This window comes from Octopus sinensis, linkage group LG20 (genome assembly GCF_006345805.1).
Source record: "Octopus sinensis linkage group LG20, ASM634580v1, whole genome shotgun sequence".
NCBI classification, from domain to species: domain Eukaryota; kingdom Metazoa; phylum Mollusca; class Cephalopoda; order Octopoda; family Octopodidae; genus Octopus; species Octopus sinensis.
Window position 1 is genome coordinate 32,325,300 of NC_043016.1, and position 19,868 is coordinate 32,345,167.

A 19,868-nucleotide genomic window follows, 5' to 3' on the forward strand; every position below is an offset into this window, starting at 1 on the left:
TACTACTACTACTACTACTACTACTACTACTACTACTACCGCCACCACTGCTACTATTACTACACCACCACTACCACATCACCATCACCACCACCACCACCACCACCACTACCACATCACTACCACATTACCACCACCACCACTACCACATCACCACCACCAGCACACCAACAACAACAACTACCACCACTACTGTCACCAGCATCTCCACCACCACTACAACTACTAATACTATTATTACCACTACCACGACCACAACCACCACCACTAACACCAACATCACTATTACTTCTACTACTGTTGTTACCACCACCACCGCCACCACTACCATTACTACCACCACCACTACCATTACTACCACCACCACCACTACTGCTACTACTACTACTACTACTACTACTACCAACGTCACAAACCATCACTACCACTCCTACCAAAGATGTGAGCTTGGGCCATTATGAACAGTAACACTATGTACAACTACAGTATTCAATTATGTTGTAGGTGTGTGAAGTTTTCGTTTATTAATACTATCGCCTTACTACAACAGCATCCACCACACTACTACAGCTCCTACTAAACTCATTAATAATGTTAGTGAAATGAAATGGCATCGACTGGGAATCAAAATTGAATTGGGAATTTGGCTCTCTGGAATACTGTTTCCTAATATTTAGTCTTTACTATTCATTTCAAATTATTGAAAATTTGGAAGCAAAAATAATTGCAAAAGAAAAATTGCAAAAAAATGTAAAAAAAAAAAAAAAATTGAAGTTTATATAGAACTGACTCTATTTTATAATTTGAATCTTAAATCATATACATTTAGTTAAAAATTGGTAATTTCAGTCAAATATATTTAGCTCTTTAACATTCGGATTACTCTGTCAAATGTAATTCTTATTTATTCTCATTGTTTTGAATTAATTCTGCTCATAGCTTTGAGATTTCCATGATGTGATTGTTTAATTCTAGAATTTCATTGTAGGGTAAGTGTGAGAAGCCAGATCTGGTCAGTTTGAACATAAAACAGATAGACCGCCTGACTGGCCCTCGTGCGGTGGCATGTAAAAAGCACCGACTACACTCTCGGAGTGGTTGGCATTAGGAAGGGCATCCAGCTGTAGAAACTTTGCCAGATCAGATTGGAGCCTGGTGCAGCCATCTGGTTTGCCAGTCCTCAGTCAAATTGTTCAACCCATGCCAGCATGGAAAGCGGACATTAAATGATGATGACAACAACGATGATAACGACGACAACGACGATGAATATCTTGGCTGGTTGTGGCTGGTTTAACTCTTCAGCATTCTGTCAAATGTAATTCTTATTTATTCCCATTATTTTGAATTAATCATGCTTAATCTCATAGCTTTGGGGTTTCCATGATGTGACTGTTTAGTTTTAGAATGACATTGTAGAGTAGGTGTAAAAGGCTGGATCTGATTAGTTTGAACAGGTAGAATATTTGGGCTGGTTTAAATGCTAAAATGGAGATGTTTGTATTTGTGTTATTTGCAGGAAATGTGTTGAGTCAAGCCTGTTTTTTTCTGATACTGTGTAGTGATTGTATTATTGAAGGGGACTCAGTGCTTTGCTGCTGTTATTAATCCGTCAGCATTCAGATTACTCAATCAAATGTGATTCTTATTTATTCTCATTGTTTTCAGTCAATCATGCATTGAGATTCCAATGAAATGATTGTTTATTTTTAGAATGACATTGTAGGTTAGGTATGAGAGGCTGGATCTGACCAGTTTGAACATAAAACAGGTAGAATATTTGGGTCAGATGTGTCCAGTTTAAATACTAAAGGGTTGAATACTACAAAACTTCAGCTTCCTTGTCTACAAGAAGTTTCAGTAATCATTCAATGTATAAGCTGCTACACATTTGTTTGACCTGCTATAAATAGTAACTAGTTCTTCTTCAAATCACACCCTTTTGTTTTAAAAAGGAAACGACACAATGGATATTAGAATCTTAGATATATTATGGCTGAAAAGAAAAGAATCCCCCCCACACTCACACACACACAACTCACCAAAAAAAAAAATAAATAAAACAACAGGTGATCACAGGTTTGCTCAATTAAGGTTCACCTGGAGGTTACACCACACAACAACAAGAATTGGTAATTATCTTTTCCAGAAGAAAAAAAAAAAGATCTGAGAAGAAAGGAAATTCAGCCCCAAGCAGAATTTGAACCTACAGTAACATGAGAGACAAAAACTAAATACAAAACTCTTAATACATTCAGTCTTGCTGACTACTTTCTGCTACAGAGCAATCTTCTTCGTTACCTTTCAGATACTATAAAATGTCTGCCATCTTTTTTATTTTACATACAACTCAACGTTATTCACTTCCAATTCATCATGTTTTAGCTTTAATAGAAAATGTTGCCACACCTATTAACCATTTAAATATGCATTACTTCTTCTCTATTTAATCAACTCTTTTAGCCCTTTTGAAATGTTGCCATGCAGAGAAAAATCACTCTCTCAATCAGAGGAGCTGAGCAAATCTTTTACCATTTCATTTCAGCAATATCTAATTCCAGAAATATTGATATAAAACTACAACATCTGTTGGAAAATTAGATAATTACTACATCAGGTAGCATCTGTCTAACTTCAGTCTCATACAATACCCCCCCCCCCGCCACACTTTTTTCAAACAGTTCAACATGGTTCTTTAATAATTCAGGTTAGGCATGGCATATTTAGTTAGGTCTCCAGACTGTGTGTATATGTAAACATGGTATATAATATATAATATATATATATATATATATAATTTCAACAATTGAGGGTAAAATTAATTAATTAATCAATTTCACCAAGTATTCAGTATGCAAAGGGACCATTTAAGGCGAATTCAAATTATTACATTATATAAAAGGGCTTAGTAAAATAAATTACTTTGCCGCATACTGAACTCATTAGAAATAGCAGCTAAAAAAACTTTTTTAAAACTATTTCTAATACTTAAAGAAAACCTCTCTCATATAGTGTTTGCTCAATTCAACTCACGCAAATATATATATATAATAATTATATATATATATATATATAATAAAGGGTAAAATTAGTTGTTTTTTTTTTCTTTTCTTGTTTCAGCTTAGAGCTGCGGCCATGCTGATGCACCGCCGTTTTGTGCTACACTGTTATTACGAAGAACCTCATCTAATATGTGGCACTTGGTGAAGAATGGAGTTTGACATAGCTACTCTCATTTGCACCTCTTGCCGTGAGGTAGGTTCATCTGGGACTCTCGACAGGAAGATGTCCAGCTTTGATTTAAAAACTGCTACATCTACTTTGTGCAAGTTCCTCAGACCCTTTGGGAGAATATTAAAAAGCTGTGGGCCCTTGAAACCCAGGCTGTTGCAGAAGCTGGTCCTGAAGCGTGATGGCATTGCTGGGATCTTTGGCACTATGCAGTGTCATCCCGTTCTAGCATTGGTGTAACTTACAATGCCAAAATTTGGCACAATTCCTTCCAGGATCTTCTAGACATATGTTACTGCATACCTCTCCCATCTTCTCTCTAGGGAGTAGAGTCTTAGCTGTTTCAACCTTTCCCAGTAGCTGAGCTGTTCCAAAGAGACGATCTTCTTTGTGAGACTTCTCTGGATTGCTTCAAGGTCCGCTGTTAATTTCACACTGGTGGGTGACCATAGCTGTAAGCAGTAATCCAGGTGGCTGAGGACAAATGTCCGCTAGAGGACCATCATGATTTCCTTATCTCTGGTTCTGAATGTTCTTAGGATCCATCTAGTCAGTCGTCTGCACTTTGTCGCCATCTCGGTAATGTGCACTTGGAAAGAGGTATCATCACTCATGTCGATACCCAGGTCTCTCACAGACTTAGGCTCTAGGATTGAAATTCCCTGTGGACCGGTGTATCCTGTAAGTTTAATATTCAGTTTTGGATGCTGGTAGCACAGGGCCTGGAATTTTTCAGCGTTAAACTGCATATTATTATCCTCAGCCCATCTGTAGATTGAGTCCAACTCCTGCTGCAGGTGTGCAACATCACTGGGATTCTGTATTTTCTGCAAGACATTCGTATCGTCTGCATAGCTTGCCAGAGTGGCTATCTGGGCATTTGAGGGCATATCTGAGAGGGCCACTATAAAAAGCATATATATACATATATATATATATTATATATATATTATATATATATTATATATATATATATACATACATATATATATATATATTATATATATATATATTATATGTAGAAAAATACAAACTGGGACAAGAACGTAAAACATTTAGAAGACAATACAAAAAACACGGACGGGACATTCGAAGCCTTCAATCTTCAGTCAAGAACCGGATCATCCTAGTAATTTTGGCTGATTAATCTTGAGATCGCTCTGATCTGGCCAGCCCCAAGGAAAAACTAAGCTACGAGCATTAGATTTCTTGGAAGAAGGATCAAATGTATACGAAACAGGGACAGAAAAACGGACGATGCCACACGAATATAAAATCCAAAAACCAATAATGGTAAAAACAGGACAAAAACAGCAGGTGTCTTACGACTAATAAACAGTGCAACTTAGTTTAGCTGGCGTATATATATATATATATATATATATATATATATATATATATATCTCGAAATAAAACAATATATACATATGTACATATATACATATATATATATATGTATATATATATATGTATATATGTATATAGTGTTTTATTTCGAGATACTCTTTTACTTGTTTCAGTCATTTGACTGTGGCCATGCTGGAGCACCGCCTTTAGTTGAGCAAATCGACCCCAGGACTTATTCTTTGTAAGCCTAGTACTTATTCTATCAGTCTCTTTTGCCGAACCGCTACGTTATGGGGATGTAAACACACCACCATCAGTTGTCAAGCAATGTTGGGGGGACAAATGCAGACTGACGAACATATACACACACATACACACATATATATATACATATATACAACAGGCTTCTTTCAGTTTCTGTGTATCAAATCCACTCACAAGGCTTTGGTCAGCCCGAGGCTTTAATAGAAGACACTTGCCCAAGGTGCCTGCCAAATAAGTACACACTATATAATTGTTCTTCACTCATATATTACTGTTCTTATTCTAACTCATGTTCATTGTCCAGAAACCTTTCATTACACATCTGTGACCTCTTCAGCAACACTTTTTGTTTTCGTGTGTGCTCTTTCTCCACTCTATATATGTATGTAGGTATGTATGTATGTATGTATGTATGCATGCATGCATGCATGCATGTATGAATGAATGTATATATGTATGTGTCTGTGTGTATATGTGTGTGCGTGTGTGTGTGTATAAGACAATGTATAAATAATATTTTCCCTTTATTAAAGTAAATTTGGCTTACAGCTGTTTCGAGAAGTCATGATAGGTATGTTACTGTGAGTGAGATCACAGCCATGGCTGATGCCAATGTTGCATGTCTGGCCCATTTAAAAGTACTTTAATGCATCAAACAATATAAGCTTGAGAAGACCTGTTGAGTCAAGTAAAATGATAGCAGTGGCCAATGCCTCCTCACTGACTCCTGAGCCGGTGGCACATAAAAAGCACTATCCGAGCATGATTGATGCCAGTGCTCCCTGACTGGCTCCTGTGCCAGTGGCATGTAAAAAGCACTATCTGAATGTGATCGATGCCAGAGTTGCCTGACTGGCTCCTGTGTTGGTGGCATGTAAAAATCACCCACTACGCTCTCAGAGTGGGTGGCGTTAGGAAGGGCATCCAGCTGTAGAAACATTGCCTGATCAGATCGGAGCCTGGTACAGCCGCTGCGTTTCCAGACCTCAGTCAAACCATCCAACCCATGCCAGCATGGTAAACGGCTACATACATACATACATACATACATACATACATACATACATACGTACATACATACATACATACATACATACATACATACACATACACACACACACACACACATACATACACACACACACACACATACATACATACGTACATACATACATACATACATACACACATACGCACACACATACATACATTGCCTATAGTAGAAAAGATTATTATTAAAAGGTATAAAGACACCATTATCAGCTTAAAGTTCCCTCTGTGGGCAACTAGATGAACAAATGAGCCAGAAATGTACTTATCTTTACATCTTTTAACATAAGTAAGAATTATTTTCTCCGCGGTAAACTGCAGTGATGTTGGAATATTTCTCAAACATATTTGAACTAACATAAAGTTTGTTGAGTTTTCCATCATTGCTTTGTGTTGTGGAAGCACTCCGTCGGTTACGACGACGAGGGTTCCAGTTGATCCGAATCAACGGAACAGCCTGCTCGTGAAATTAACGTGTAAGTGGCTGAGCACTCCACAGACACGTGTACCCTTAACATAGTTCTCGGGGATATTCAGCGTGACACAGAGAGTGACAAGGCCGGCCCTTTGAAATACAGGTACAACAGAAACAGGAAGTGAGAGAAAGTTGTGGTGAAAGAGTACAGCAGGGATCACCACCATCCCCTGCCGGAGCCTCGTGGAGCTTTAGGTGTTTTCGCTCAATAAACACTTACAATGCCCGGTCTGGGAATCGAAACCGCGATCCTATGACTGCGAGTCCGCTGCCCTAACCACTGGGCCATTGCGCCTCCGCTTTCTGTTACTACTTATGCATATGTGCATGGGTGTTTGTCTGATGGGTTTTGTTCTTTAGTTTCCTTTACCAAATTCACTTAAAGGCTTTGCTTGGTTGGTCCAAGGCCATAGTAGAAGATACTTGCCTTATGTGTTACATACAGGAAGTAAATCCAATGCTCCATAGTCGGAAAGGAAGCTTCTTTGTCACATAACCGTTGGAAAATGTTGGCTGAGAGTTAGAGTGAAAATTTGTAAGTAAAGCATAAAAATAATACGAATGAATACAAATACCCTCTGTCCCTTCATCAATTGTTGAGTAAATGTCATAACGATTTTGACATTGTCTGACTCTGTGTGTGTGTGTGTGCATGTGTGATATATGAGAGAAAGAAAATGGCATTGATGGGATTCTTTGACCGATTGTACACTGCCTTATTGGTGAGATGCTATACAAAACAGTTGTGAAGGTGCATATCCAGCAATAAAATTATTATTTATATGTATGTATGTATGTCATTGTCCTGTTTTATTTCAAGATTTCTTGCCAAAAGTGAAAGAGTCGGTTTCTAACCTAGATCCAAGGCTCCTTCATTGGAAGTTCAACATCAACAACAGGGTATTCCTGTTTGTATGTATGTATGTATGTATGTATGTATGTGTGTGTGTGTGTGTGTGTGTATGAATGTATGTATGTATGTATATTATTTGATAAGTTTCATTCAGCTCCATGCCTGAAGAGCTAGGTTTGTTTTATGAGCCCATGAAACTTTAAGTTGTTTGAAGCTGAATTAAATTTGATCCTACTAAATGTGTGAAGTGCCAGTTTCTTTCATTTAGCCACTCACTCATATATGTGTGTATGTGTGTCATTATTCACTTTTATTTCAAGACTAGCAGCATAGCCCGGCGTTGCCCGGGTATGTAAGAGGCCCTAGTAGGCAACGACTAATCCCAATCTAGTCCTTTCCCTCTAGGGAACGAAGGCGCATGTGTAGGTTGCAATGTCTTCTCTTCACTCGAATACTTCTGTGTATTTTTTCTGATGGTAAGGTATTGCATGGAAAACTAACATCAGAATTAAGTTTCTTAGGGTAACATTAAGCTTCACCATGAGTTTGGTGAAAATTGATAGCAAGTTGCGAAAACTACAAGAGAAAATGTGTTGCATGCAAAAAGCTTAGATTCTCGACCCCAGTCGAATTTATCGATTTTTTTCAGAACTGGGGGAACTTTTCAAAATTTTCACTGCGTTAGTTTTGAATTATGACATTTGGCTATGTGTGTGTCAAGTTTCATCAGAATCGGTTGAAAGCCGTGGTCAGGGTGAGGGTACAACCTGACAGAGACACTGACAGACACACAGACAGACAAACTGCCGTTTATATAGAGAGGGATTTCTTGCCAATAGAGAAAGAACCGGTTTCTAACCTAGATCCAAGGCTCCTTCATTGGAAGTTCAACATCAACAACAGGGTATTTCTGTTTGTATGTATATGTGTAGATTTGTTTGTTTTGCTTTATGTATGTCTTCTCATGCATTTATTTGCATATCTAGACAGGAAAGTTTTACAGATTTTTACAGTTCCAGTGATGGATTGGATCTTTAGTTTTCAAATTAGCTTTCTTCTTTCTGGTTTTGTGAAGCCTGATTTCTCAAGATTGGTATTTAGGTAGTGTGTTACATATCCCAGTGTATTACCAATAATTACAGGTATAAACCTGAACTTGTATGTATATATGTATGTTGGTATACAAGGGTTAGATTCAATGATCTAAGTTTAGGAAGTTAGTTAGGATTGAAACAATTGAATGTAATTTGTATTTAATATTTATTTTTTACTATATTATACCATATTATCATAAGAATATAATATAATATAATATTATGTTGATAAATTTTAATTTTTGAATTGACAACTGTATATATCCATGTTCTTTTCATTTATATATTTATATATATATATATATATATATATTATCATCATCATCATCCGCCTGGCCCCCGTGCCGGTGACACGTTAAAGCACCATCCGTTCGTGGCTGTTTGCCAGCTCTGTCTGGCCCCCGTGTCGGTGGCACGTAAAAGCACCATCCGTTCGTGTCCGTTGCCAGCCTCGCCTGGACCCTGTGCCGGTGACACGTAAAAGCACCATCCATTCGTGGCCGTTTGCCAGCTCTGTCTGGCCCCCGTGTCGGTGGCACGTAAAAGCACCATCCGTTCGTGGCCATTTGCCAGCTGTCTGGCATCTGTGCGGGTGGCACGTAAAAAGCACCCACTACACTCACGGAGTGGTTGGCGTTAGGAAGGGCATCCAGCCGTAGAAACACTGCCAGATCTGACTGGGCCTGATGAAGCCTTCCAGCTTCACAGACCCCAGTTGAACCGTCCAACCCATGCTAGCATGGAAAACGGACGCTAGATGATGATGATGATATATCATCATCATCATATATATATATAAAGTGGTTGGCAGTTGGAAGGGCATCCAGGTGTAAAAATCATGCCAAAACTGACCTCACCTGTATGAGTGCCACATAAAAAGCACTCAGCTTACTCTACAAAGTGGTTGGTGTTAGAAAGGACATCCAGCCTTAAAAACCATGTCAAAACAGACACAAAGGCATAACGCATGCTCCCACCTGGCCAGCTCCTGTCAAACTGCCCAACCCATACAAGCATGGAAGGAGGATGTTAAACAGTGATGATGATGATGATGATATTTAGATGTTTGTATATTCATGTATGTATTTGTATACATGCGTATATATATATATATATAATACTATATATATATCTATATATATATATATATATATATTATGTTATAGATATATGTTTATATATATATATGTATATATATATATATGTATATATATATATATAGATGTATATATATATATATATATGTATATATATTATGTATATATATATATGTGTGTGTGTGTGTATATATATATATATATATATGTGTGTGTGGTATGTGTGTATGTGAACATGTGTATTTGTTATTTATGCATGCTGGTAAAAGCAGCTGTAGCCATTTTTTAATAGTAGCTAGTAAATGTGACTAAAATTGAAATCTGTTCTTCAAATATCATCATTTATGATGTTGGAAAACTGGGTGGATAGAATGGAGGTAATAGTTAAACCGTTATTTCACAATTGTTATTCGTTTGTTTTTGTTTTTTTTTTTTGTTTTTTTTAGCATTTAACATTTTTCTTTATCTCAAAAAATACAAACAAAAAAAAAACATAATGGTAATTATTAAAGAACTATCAAATTACTAGAGAATGCAATTCACAAGAATAACAAATGGTTTAATAAAATCATGAATGTAAATGAGCAAAAAAATGAATAAAAACGTTATAAATTAATAACTAAAAAACTTGTGCAATGACTTCAGGTATATACGCCATTAGCAAATGCAGGTGTATCTCTCTCGAAAAGTCTTTGAGGCATTTCCATGGTTGATTGTAAGTCTGTGATGCTGATAAACTATGCAGCCTCCCTCAAAAATATCACTTGACACTCCAAGATGTCAACAATGGCAAAATCTTTGGTGCCATAGGCCTAACAAATCTCTTACAAAACTCAAATGCCCCAAGTTGAAAAATGTTATTATTATTATAATTATTATTATCATTATTATTATTGTTGTATTATTATTATTATTATTATTATTATTATTATTATATTATTATTATTATTATATATTATCATTATTCAGTAGTTTTATGTTATAGCGTGCTTTCACTTCACTACCGAGCACAGCTCTGTGTGCCTGGGTATGTGCTGTGATTTGTTGTGATGCTCTGATGGTTATTGTATGGAAAGTGTTCTGCGTAGGATGGTGCAGTGCCTAGTAGTGCAATTTTCTGTATGTTATATGTGTTTGTAAGTCCTGGTGTTTTTGTTATGTATTTGTCTGAATATTTTTATTATTATTATTATTATTATTATTATTATTATTATTATTATTATTATTATCATCATCACAAGACTGGTGAGACTGAATGGGTCTATTCTGAATAAGTTTTTGAAAGCAGGAGGAAAGAAATTGGAAGAGGACACTTTCCCATGCCTTAGAGATGGCAGAGTAATCTGGGGTTTTTGTGTGGGGTTTACCCCAGATTACCCTAAGTGGACTGCCCCGCTGTCGGGGATTCCATTTATTTAGTTATTTATTATTTATTTCTCTACTTTCTATTATATATTCTACTCTCTTTTTACTTGTTTCAGTCATTTGACTGCTGCCATGCTGGAGCACTGCCTTTAGTTGAGCAAATCGATCCCAGGACTTATTCTTTGTAAGCCTAGTACTTATTCTATCGGTCTCTTTTGCCGAACCTCGAAGTTACACACCAGCATCGGTTGTCAAGCGATGTTGAGGGGTCAAACACAGACACACAAACATATACACACTCACATACATATATATATATACATATATACGACAGGCTTCTTTTCAGTTTCCGTCAACCAAATCCATTCACAAGGCTTTGGTGAGCCTGGGGCTATAGTAGAGGACACTTGCCCAAGGGGCCACACGGTGGGACTGAACCCGGAACCATGTGATTGGCAAGCAAGCTACTTACCACACATCCACTCCTGTGCCTCTCTTATATCCTTTAATGTGGTAGTATCTCCCCTTGATCGATGTTAACTCCACATGTTTTTGTAATTTTTGTTTTGTTGGTTTTTATTTTGTGTGCTGTAGCTTGTCCTTCAATATTGCCCTGCATGTCTTGGGCCCTTGTGGCCAATAAAAAAAAATCATTATTATCATTATTATTAGTTAAAATTCCACTGAGATTGACTTTGCCTTTTGTCCTTTCGGGGTAAAAAAAATTAAATATCAGTGAAACACTGGGGTTGATATAATCGACTAGTCCCCTCCCACCAAATTTCAGGCCTTGTACTTTAGTAGAATGGATTATTATATTATTATTATTATTATTATTATTATTATTATTATTATTATTATTATTATTATTATTATTATTATTATTAGTGAAGGCGCATGGCTCAGTGGTTAGAGCGTCGAGCTTACGATCGTGAGGTTGTGAGCTCAAATCCCGGACCGGGCTGGGTGTTGTGTTCTTGAGCAAGGCACTTTATTTCACGTTGCTCCAGTTCACTCAGCTGTAGAAATGAGTTGCGACGTCACTGGTGCCAAGCTGTATCGACCTTTGTCTTTCCCTTGGATAACACTGGTGGCGTGGAGAGGGGGAGGCTGGTACGCATGGGCGACTGCTGGTCTTCCATAAACAACCGTGCCCGGACTTGTGTCTAGGAGGGTAACTTCTAGGTGCAATCCCATGGTCATTCATGACCGAAGGGGGTCTTTATTATTATTATATTCTAAGGAAGTGAGCTGGCAGAGTCATTAGCTCACTGGACGAAATACTTACTGGTATTTCGTCCATTGCTATGTTCTGAGTTCAAATCCAGCCGAGGTTGACTTTGAGGCCAATATTAAGCACCAGTGAAACCCTGGGAGTCATTGTAATCAACTTGTCACCCCTCCTCCCAAATTTCAGACCTTGTGCCTTTAGTAGAAAGGTTTATTATTATTATTATTATTATTATAATTTTATGCTTGACTTTTGTTTTAACATTTGTACAAGTTGGCTCCAAGTCTCACCCAGAGACCTCAAGAGACAACAAGTTGGAAGTTCATGTTGGTGTTATGCCTAGGGTGCCATATATTTGGTTTTGTACATAGTGTTGTTCTAGAGAATGTTTAAGAAACCATAAGAAAATTATGTTTGTTTTAAAACTTGAGATTACATAGAAAGTATTTTGCGTAGGATATGAGCAGTCCCCTGATCACTATCTTTTGAATTTCTGCCATTTTGGGGTTTCCTGGTATCTGAGCTAGGTTACAATCAGCCCCTTTTGCTGTCATTCCTAGGGCACCTATTGTTTTAGTCTTCAGGTTCCACATTTTGCTAATTTCTATTTCAAGATCTTTATATTTGCTTAGTTTTTGGTAGGTCTTGATAGATACATTTATATCGATTGGGATTTTGATATTTTTTTTTTTATTATTATTATTATTATTATTATTATTATTATATATTATTATTATATTATTATTATTATTATTATTATTAGTGAAGCGCATGGCTCAGTGGTTAGAGCGTCGAGCTTACGATCGTGAGGTTGTGAGCTCAAATCCCGGACCGGGCTGGGTGTTGTGTTCTTGAGCAAGGCACTTTATTTCACGTTGCTCCAGTTCACTCAGCTGTAGAAATGAGTTGCGACGTCACTGGTGCCAAGCTGTATCGACCTTTGTCTTTCCTTGGATAACACTGGTGGCGTGGAGAGGGGGAGGCTGGTACGCATGGGCGACTGTGTCTTCCATAAACAACCGTGCCCGGACTTGTGTCTAGGAGGGTAACTTTCTAGGTGCAATCCCATGGTCATTCATGACCGAAGGGGGTCTTTATTATTCTTATATTCTAAGGAAGTGAGCTGGCAGAGTCATTAGCTCACTGGACGAAATACTTACTGGTATTTCGTCCATTGCTATGTTCTGAGTTCAAATCCAGCCGAGGTTGACTTTGAGGCAATAAATTAAGCACCAGTGAAACACTGGGAGTCATTGTAATCAACTTGTCACCTCCTCCCAAATTTCAGACCTTGTGCCTTTAGTAGAAAGGTTTTATTCTGATTATTATTATTATTATAATTTTATGCTTGACTTTTGTTTTACATTTGTACAAGTTGGCTCCAAGTCTCACCCAGAGACCTCAAGAGACAACAAGTTGGAAGTTCATGTTGGTGTTATGCCTAGGGTGCCATATATTTGGTTTTGTACATAGTGTTGTTCTAGAGAATGTTTAAGAAACATAAGAAAATTATGTTGTTTTAAAACTTGAGATTACATAGAAAGTATTTTGCGTAGGTATGAGCAGTCCCCTGATCACTATCTTTTGAATTTCTGCATTTTGGGGTTTCCTGGTATCTGAGTAGGTTACAATCAGCCCCTTTGCTGTCATTCCTAGGGCACCTATTGTTTTAGTCTTCAGGTTCCACATTTTGCTAATTTCTATTTCAAGATCTTTATATTTGCTTAGTTTTTGGTAGGTCTTGATAGATACATTTATATCGATTGGGATTATTGATATTTTTTTTTTTATTATTATTATTATTATTATTATTATTATTATTATTATTGTTATTGTTATTATTATTATATTCTTAATTAATGATTAATATGTGTCACTGTGCTAATACGTGTAACTATAGGAATGTACTGTTTTACTGTTGCTAACACTTAAAACAACAACCTTATTCATATTCTTGATTAAGCTGGTGGATTTGTCATACGTGATGTTATTTTCTGAGCCAGAACACTATGTTTGTAATTAATGTAAACAATATGAAATTCATAGAAATTGTGAATAAATGTATTAATAGGACACAAGGAACATATGCCTCCACTGACTGTTCATGTTTCAATGTATATCTGTCTTATATACATTTGTTTCAGTACAGGCATAATAATACACACATGCACGTATATGTGCACATGTCAGTGTTTGTATATATATATATGTGTGTGTGTGTGTGTGTGAGTGACTGTGTGCATATGTGGGAAGTGACTCAGGCTGTTTTAAACATTATATAGAAAAATTGACCATTGTTTTTATAAAACACATATATGTTTAAAATTAATGCAAGAAATTGTATACCCGGTTTTTATGGAGTACCCCTGTTAGCTGGTATCAAGTGTATTAATCCTGTGCTTTGTTTGTTTTCTAGCAAATGGCATTGACTTAGATTCTAACTTTTTCCAAATTTCAGTACAGAGTGCAGACACAACTATAGAAAGGAAAGGTTAAAAACAAAAGCCTATGAAACCGTTAACATTTAAACTGGTCATATTTGCCCCTAATATTCTGCTTGTTTTATCTCCAAACTGGCCAGATCCAGCCTCTCACACCTACCCTACAATATCATTCTAAAAATAAACAAACATAGGCGCAGGAGTGGCTGTGTGGTAAGTAGCTTGCTAACCAACCACATGGTTCCGGTTTCAGTCCCACTGCGTGGCATCTTGGGCAAGTGTCTTCTGCTATAGCCCCGGGCCAACCAATGCCTTGTGAGTGGATTTGGTAGACGGAAACTGAAAGAAGCCTGTCGTATATATGTATATATATATTTATGTGTGTGTGTCTGTGTTTGTCCCCTTAGCATTGCTTGACAACCGATGCTGGTGTGTTTACGTCCCCATCACTTAGCGGTTCGGCAAAAGGGACCGATAGAATAAGTACTGGGCTTACAGAGAATAAGTCCCGGGGTCGATTAAAGGCAGTGCTCCAGCATGGCTGCAGTCAAATGACTGAAACAAGTAAAAGAGTAAACACATCATTAAAATCTCAGAGATTTGAAACAATGCATAATTGAATCGTCGTCGTCGTCGTCGTCGTCGTCGTCGTCGTCAATAATATCAATATCAATATCAATGTTTAAAGTCCACCTTCCATGCTGGCAAGGTTTGGATAGTTTGACTGGAGTCAGATAGGTAAGGAGCCTGCAGCAGACTTTTGTATCTATTTTGGCATGGTTTTTACAGCTGATTGCCCTTTCTTACGCTGATCACTCAGTAGAGTGGACTGAGTGCTTTTTACATGGCACCAGCACAAGTGAGGTCAGTCTTGGCAAGGCTTTTACAGCTAAATGACCTTCCAAATGCCAACCACTTAACAGTGTAGACTGAACTATTACTTTTAACAGAATAATGTGAATGCTAAAAGTTAACCCTTTTGTTAACATATTTCTTATTTCTTTATTGCCCACAAGGGGCTAAACATAGAGGGGACAAACCAAGACAGACAAAGGAATAAAGTCGGTTACATTGACCCCAGTGCATAACTGGTACTTAATTTATCAACCCCACAAAGATGAAAGACAAAGTCGACCTCGGCGGAATTTGAACTCAGAACATAACAGCTGACAAAATACCACTAAGCATTTCACCCGGTGTGCTAACAATTCTGCCAGCTTGCCGCCTAAACATATTTTGTTAATATCTTTCTGTTGAAATATATTACTGCTTTTGTTTTAATTAATTTTGTAGAATTTTGTAAAATAATTTTACCATTATTGAACTGGTATTCAGAATATAAACTAACATGGAATTTTGATGGACGATTTTCATTTAGATCACGAAAAATTTAGTAAAACAACTTTGTCATTATTAAGTTGGCATTTGGAAAATAAATTAACATGTAATTTTTGATAGAAAGTTTTAATTTAATTCACTTTAAAACAAAGTTTTTATCATAGAAACAGGTGTAGTTTTTTATAGGTTAGTATAAAACAGGTTGAAGATCTTGTTCAAGATCTTTACAGAAACTTCTACATTACTTTTGTTGTTAAAACACCAGGTTAAACCCTACTGTGTAGACCAATGTTTAAAATCATTCCAGCCCTGACTAAACAGTTTCTCTTATTCTTTTATTGTTTTCTATCTAGAATTATAATGTTTAATGTATTCTCCCATTATTTTAAAATGACTTAGACAGAGGAGGAAGTGTAACATCCACTGATCTGTTTTGGGGGTCTCTGAAACTGGTGAGAGGGAGGGAAGTTCCCATGAAAATTTTCAGAATCTCCAAGACTGCTGGGCGAAAGCTATCTTCAGACAAAAGATTATGTCTGAATGCTTCTAACAAAAAGGGATTTTTAAAGGTACTTACTGAAGTGCAAAAGGATGGTATTAAACCAGGTAACACAATGAAGTGTACCATCCCAGTAGAGGAATGGTTTCTTCAGTCGTCTCCCACATGGGTTTTGTCAACTAAATTTCACTCACAAACCTTTGTTCGACTACAAAAGGTGTTTCATTTCTATTTCTTTTACTGCCCACAAGGGGCTACACACAGAGGGGACAAACAAGGACAGACAAATGGATTAAGTCAATTACATCGACTCCAGTGCATGACTGGTACTTATTTAATCGACCCTGAAAGGATAAAAGGCAAAGTTGACCTCAACGGAATTTGAACTCAGAACAGCGTGCTAACGTTTCTGCCAGCTCGCCGCCTTAAAGGTGTTTCATTTCATTAGAACAATGCTGTAGCACACAAGTCCTTGCTTTCAATGGCTGCTGTGTGTAACTGGTTGATCACCATCCCTATTCACCTGGTTTGGCCCTATCTGACCATCATCTATTCTCCAACATAAACATTAAAAAGACATTTGATTGGGAACCATTATCACAGTGATGATGATGTCATATCTGCTGTTGATGTCTTTTATGACTAACAGGATGAAAGCTTCTTCGCCAATGAGATCCAAGAGCTGCAATACCAATGGTGGGTGGGTGGGGGGGGGGGGCTATGTAAAAAAACCAACCTTATTTGGTCATATTCAACGAGAATATCTTGGTCAGGATATGAACTTTTCAGCTGACTCTTGTAGAAACTTGACTTTTGAAATGTAAACCCAAAGTCTCATGCAAGTGGAATCTAATTTGAGCATCATACTTGTAAAGCAAGATGGCAGCTTCAGGTAATTTGAGAGGAATTTAGTTGTTACTTTGAGTAGATCAAGCAACAATGTAGCAGATTCTTTGTTGACTAGATACTTGTTTAGTAAATAGTAGTGGAGTTGCCATAAAAAAAAAACATTTTTTAACAGCACCATTACAACTCATTTTTTTGTTTCCTCCTTCTTCTTCTTCTTTGTCTACTCCTCCTCTTCTTCTTCTTCTTTGTCTCCTCCTCCTTCTCCTCCTCCTCTTCTTCTTCTTCTTCTTCTTTGTCTCCTCCTCCTTCTCCTCCTCCTCTTCTTCTTCTTCTTCTTCTTTGTCTACTCCTCCTCCTCTTCTTCTGATTCTTCCATGTCTCCTCCTCCTCTTCTTCTTCTTCTTCTTCTTTGTCTACTCCTCCTCCTCTTCTTCTGATTCTTCTTTGTCTTCTTCACCCCCCCCTGCTCCCCGTCTTCCTCATTTCCTCCACAATCAGTGGTTGGCTGTACTACAAAGGAAGTTAGCCTGAGCTGGTTTGAATTCAGTTGAACCAAGTAAACAATAGCACTGACAATTGCACTCACTTCTCACATAGATGACAGAACGAATTATTGAAAACTTTTGATTGATATAGGTGCAGGCATGGCTGTGTGATAAGAAGCCTGCTTCCCAATCACATGGTTCTGGGTTCAGTCTCACTGTGTGTGCCACCTTGGGCAAGTGTCTTTTACTTTGGCTCCAAGCCAACCAAAGCCTTGTGAGTGGATATGGTAGATAGAAGTGGAAGAAGCCTGCCATATATGCATGTGTGTGTGTGTGTTTGTGTGCATGTGTGTATTGTGTATATGTGCGTGTGTTTGTGCTTATGTGTACGTATGTGTGTGTTTGTGTGTGCTTGTGTCTGTATTTGTTCTCTAACACTGCTTGACAACTGATGTTGGTGTGTTAATCTTCCTATAACTTAACAGTTCAGCAAAAGAGACTGATAGAACAAATGCCAATCTTTTAAAAAAATAAGTACTAGTGTTGATTCTTCAACTAAAGATTCTTCAAGGTGGTGCTCCAGCAAGGCCACAGTCTACTGACTGACACATACAAAACAACAATAAACGATAAAAGAACTCGGATTATCCATGCAAAAGATTTCCCAGGACAGATTAAAAAATCTGGGAAAATAAAAAACAAAGAAAATAGCAAAATCAGTCATCATCATCATCATCATCACCATCATCATCATCATTTAAAATCCATTTTCCTTGCTGGCATGGGTTAAATGGTTTGAATTGAGCTGGTAAGCCGGAGAGCTGCACAAGACTCCAGTCGCCTGTTTTGCCTTGGTTTCTATAGCTGAATGCCCTTCTTAACACCAACCACTTTACAAAATGTACTGGATGTCTTTAACGTGTAACTGGCATGGGTACCCTTTTACATGTCACTGGCACAGGGACCTTTTATGTGCCACCAGCACAGGTGCCTTTCACATGACACCTGTACTGGCCATAACTTCACTTAGCTTGATACATCTCACACAGCAAATCACTGTACTTTTTATCCCAGATCATATGTGGAAGCTAAAATGATTGCAGCACGGAATGCATGTGTCAGCCATTCCAAAACACGTAAAGACCTTGAACTTCAGCTAAACACGTGGCATGGGTACCCTTTTACATGTCACCGGCACAGGGACCTTTTATGTGCCACCAGCACAGGTGCCTTTCACATGACACCTGTACTGGCCATAACTTCACTTAGCTTGATACATCTCACACAGCAAATCACTGTACTTTTTATCCCAGATCATATGTGGAAGCTAAAATGATTGCAGCACGGAATGCATGTGTCAGCCATTCCAAAACACGTAAAGACCTTGAACTTCAGCTAAACACGTATCGTTTGTAATATAATGTCAAAATTTTCATCACTCAAAACTACAAACATGTCACTGACAACATAGTTGCACTTCTGTTTTGAGTGACAGCGATTTTAACACCTTATTATTTATAAACAATAAATGTCTCAGTGAAGTTAAGTTGTTGTTTTTGTTTTTTTTCGAGTGGGTATGTGACTTCCGTGCTACAGTCATCCTATTCATTTATTCTTTTATTTGTTTCAGTCATTTGACTGTGGCCATGCTGGAACACCACCTTTAGTCGATCAAATCGACCCCAGGACTTATTCTTTGTAAGCCTAGTACTTAGTCTAACGGTCACTTTTGCTGAACTGCTAAGTTACGGGGGACGTAAACACACCTGCATCAGTTGTCAAGCGATGTTGCAGGGGACAAACACAGACACACACATACACACACACACACCACACACACACACACACACCACACACACACACACACACACACACACACACACACATATATATGTATATGCATACATACATATATATCAATAATAATAGTGATTGCTTCTTATTAGGAACAAGAGGGTTAATAGAACTGCAAGAGAAATGCTCAAGTAAATGGGACGAGTATAACAATTTTTGGTTGTAGAATAAACAACAAATTTAAGGTCATCCACTTAACATATCACATCTCGAACATTTAATCACATATAAAGAAACATAATGCTTTTTCTTATACATAGAATACAGATGCACAAAATTACAAAAGATGAAACAATATTTCATTTAGACAAGCATATAGAAAAAAGTGAGTACAGTCTATCGCAATATAAAAAATTCTAAAAATTAATACTTCAGCATCTAAAAAATTTTTTTTA

At 37.4% G+C, this 19,868-nt stretch overlaps 1 long non-coding RNA gene across 1 annotated transcript in view; it reads right to left on the minus strand.

Moving 5' to 3' along the window:
• Nucleotides 1–4,592: 4,592 nt before the first annotated feature.
• Nucleotides 4,593–19,868, minus strand: part of LOC118767289 — a 23,905-nt gene continuing 8,629 nt past the window's right edge. Inside the window, exons 2-3 of the long non-coding RNA XR_005003195.1 lie at nt 19,501–19,829; nt 4,593–4,634 (exon numbers count right to left, since the gene is read on the minus strand). This is a non-coding gene — a long non-coding RNA (uncharacterized LOC118767289). The remainder of the gene's footprint in view (nt 4,635–19,500; nt 19,830–19,868) is intronic.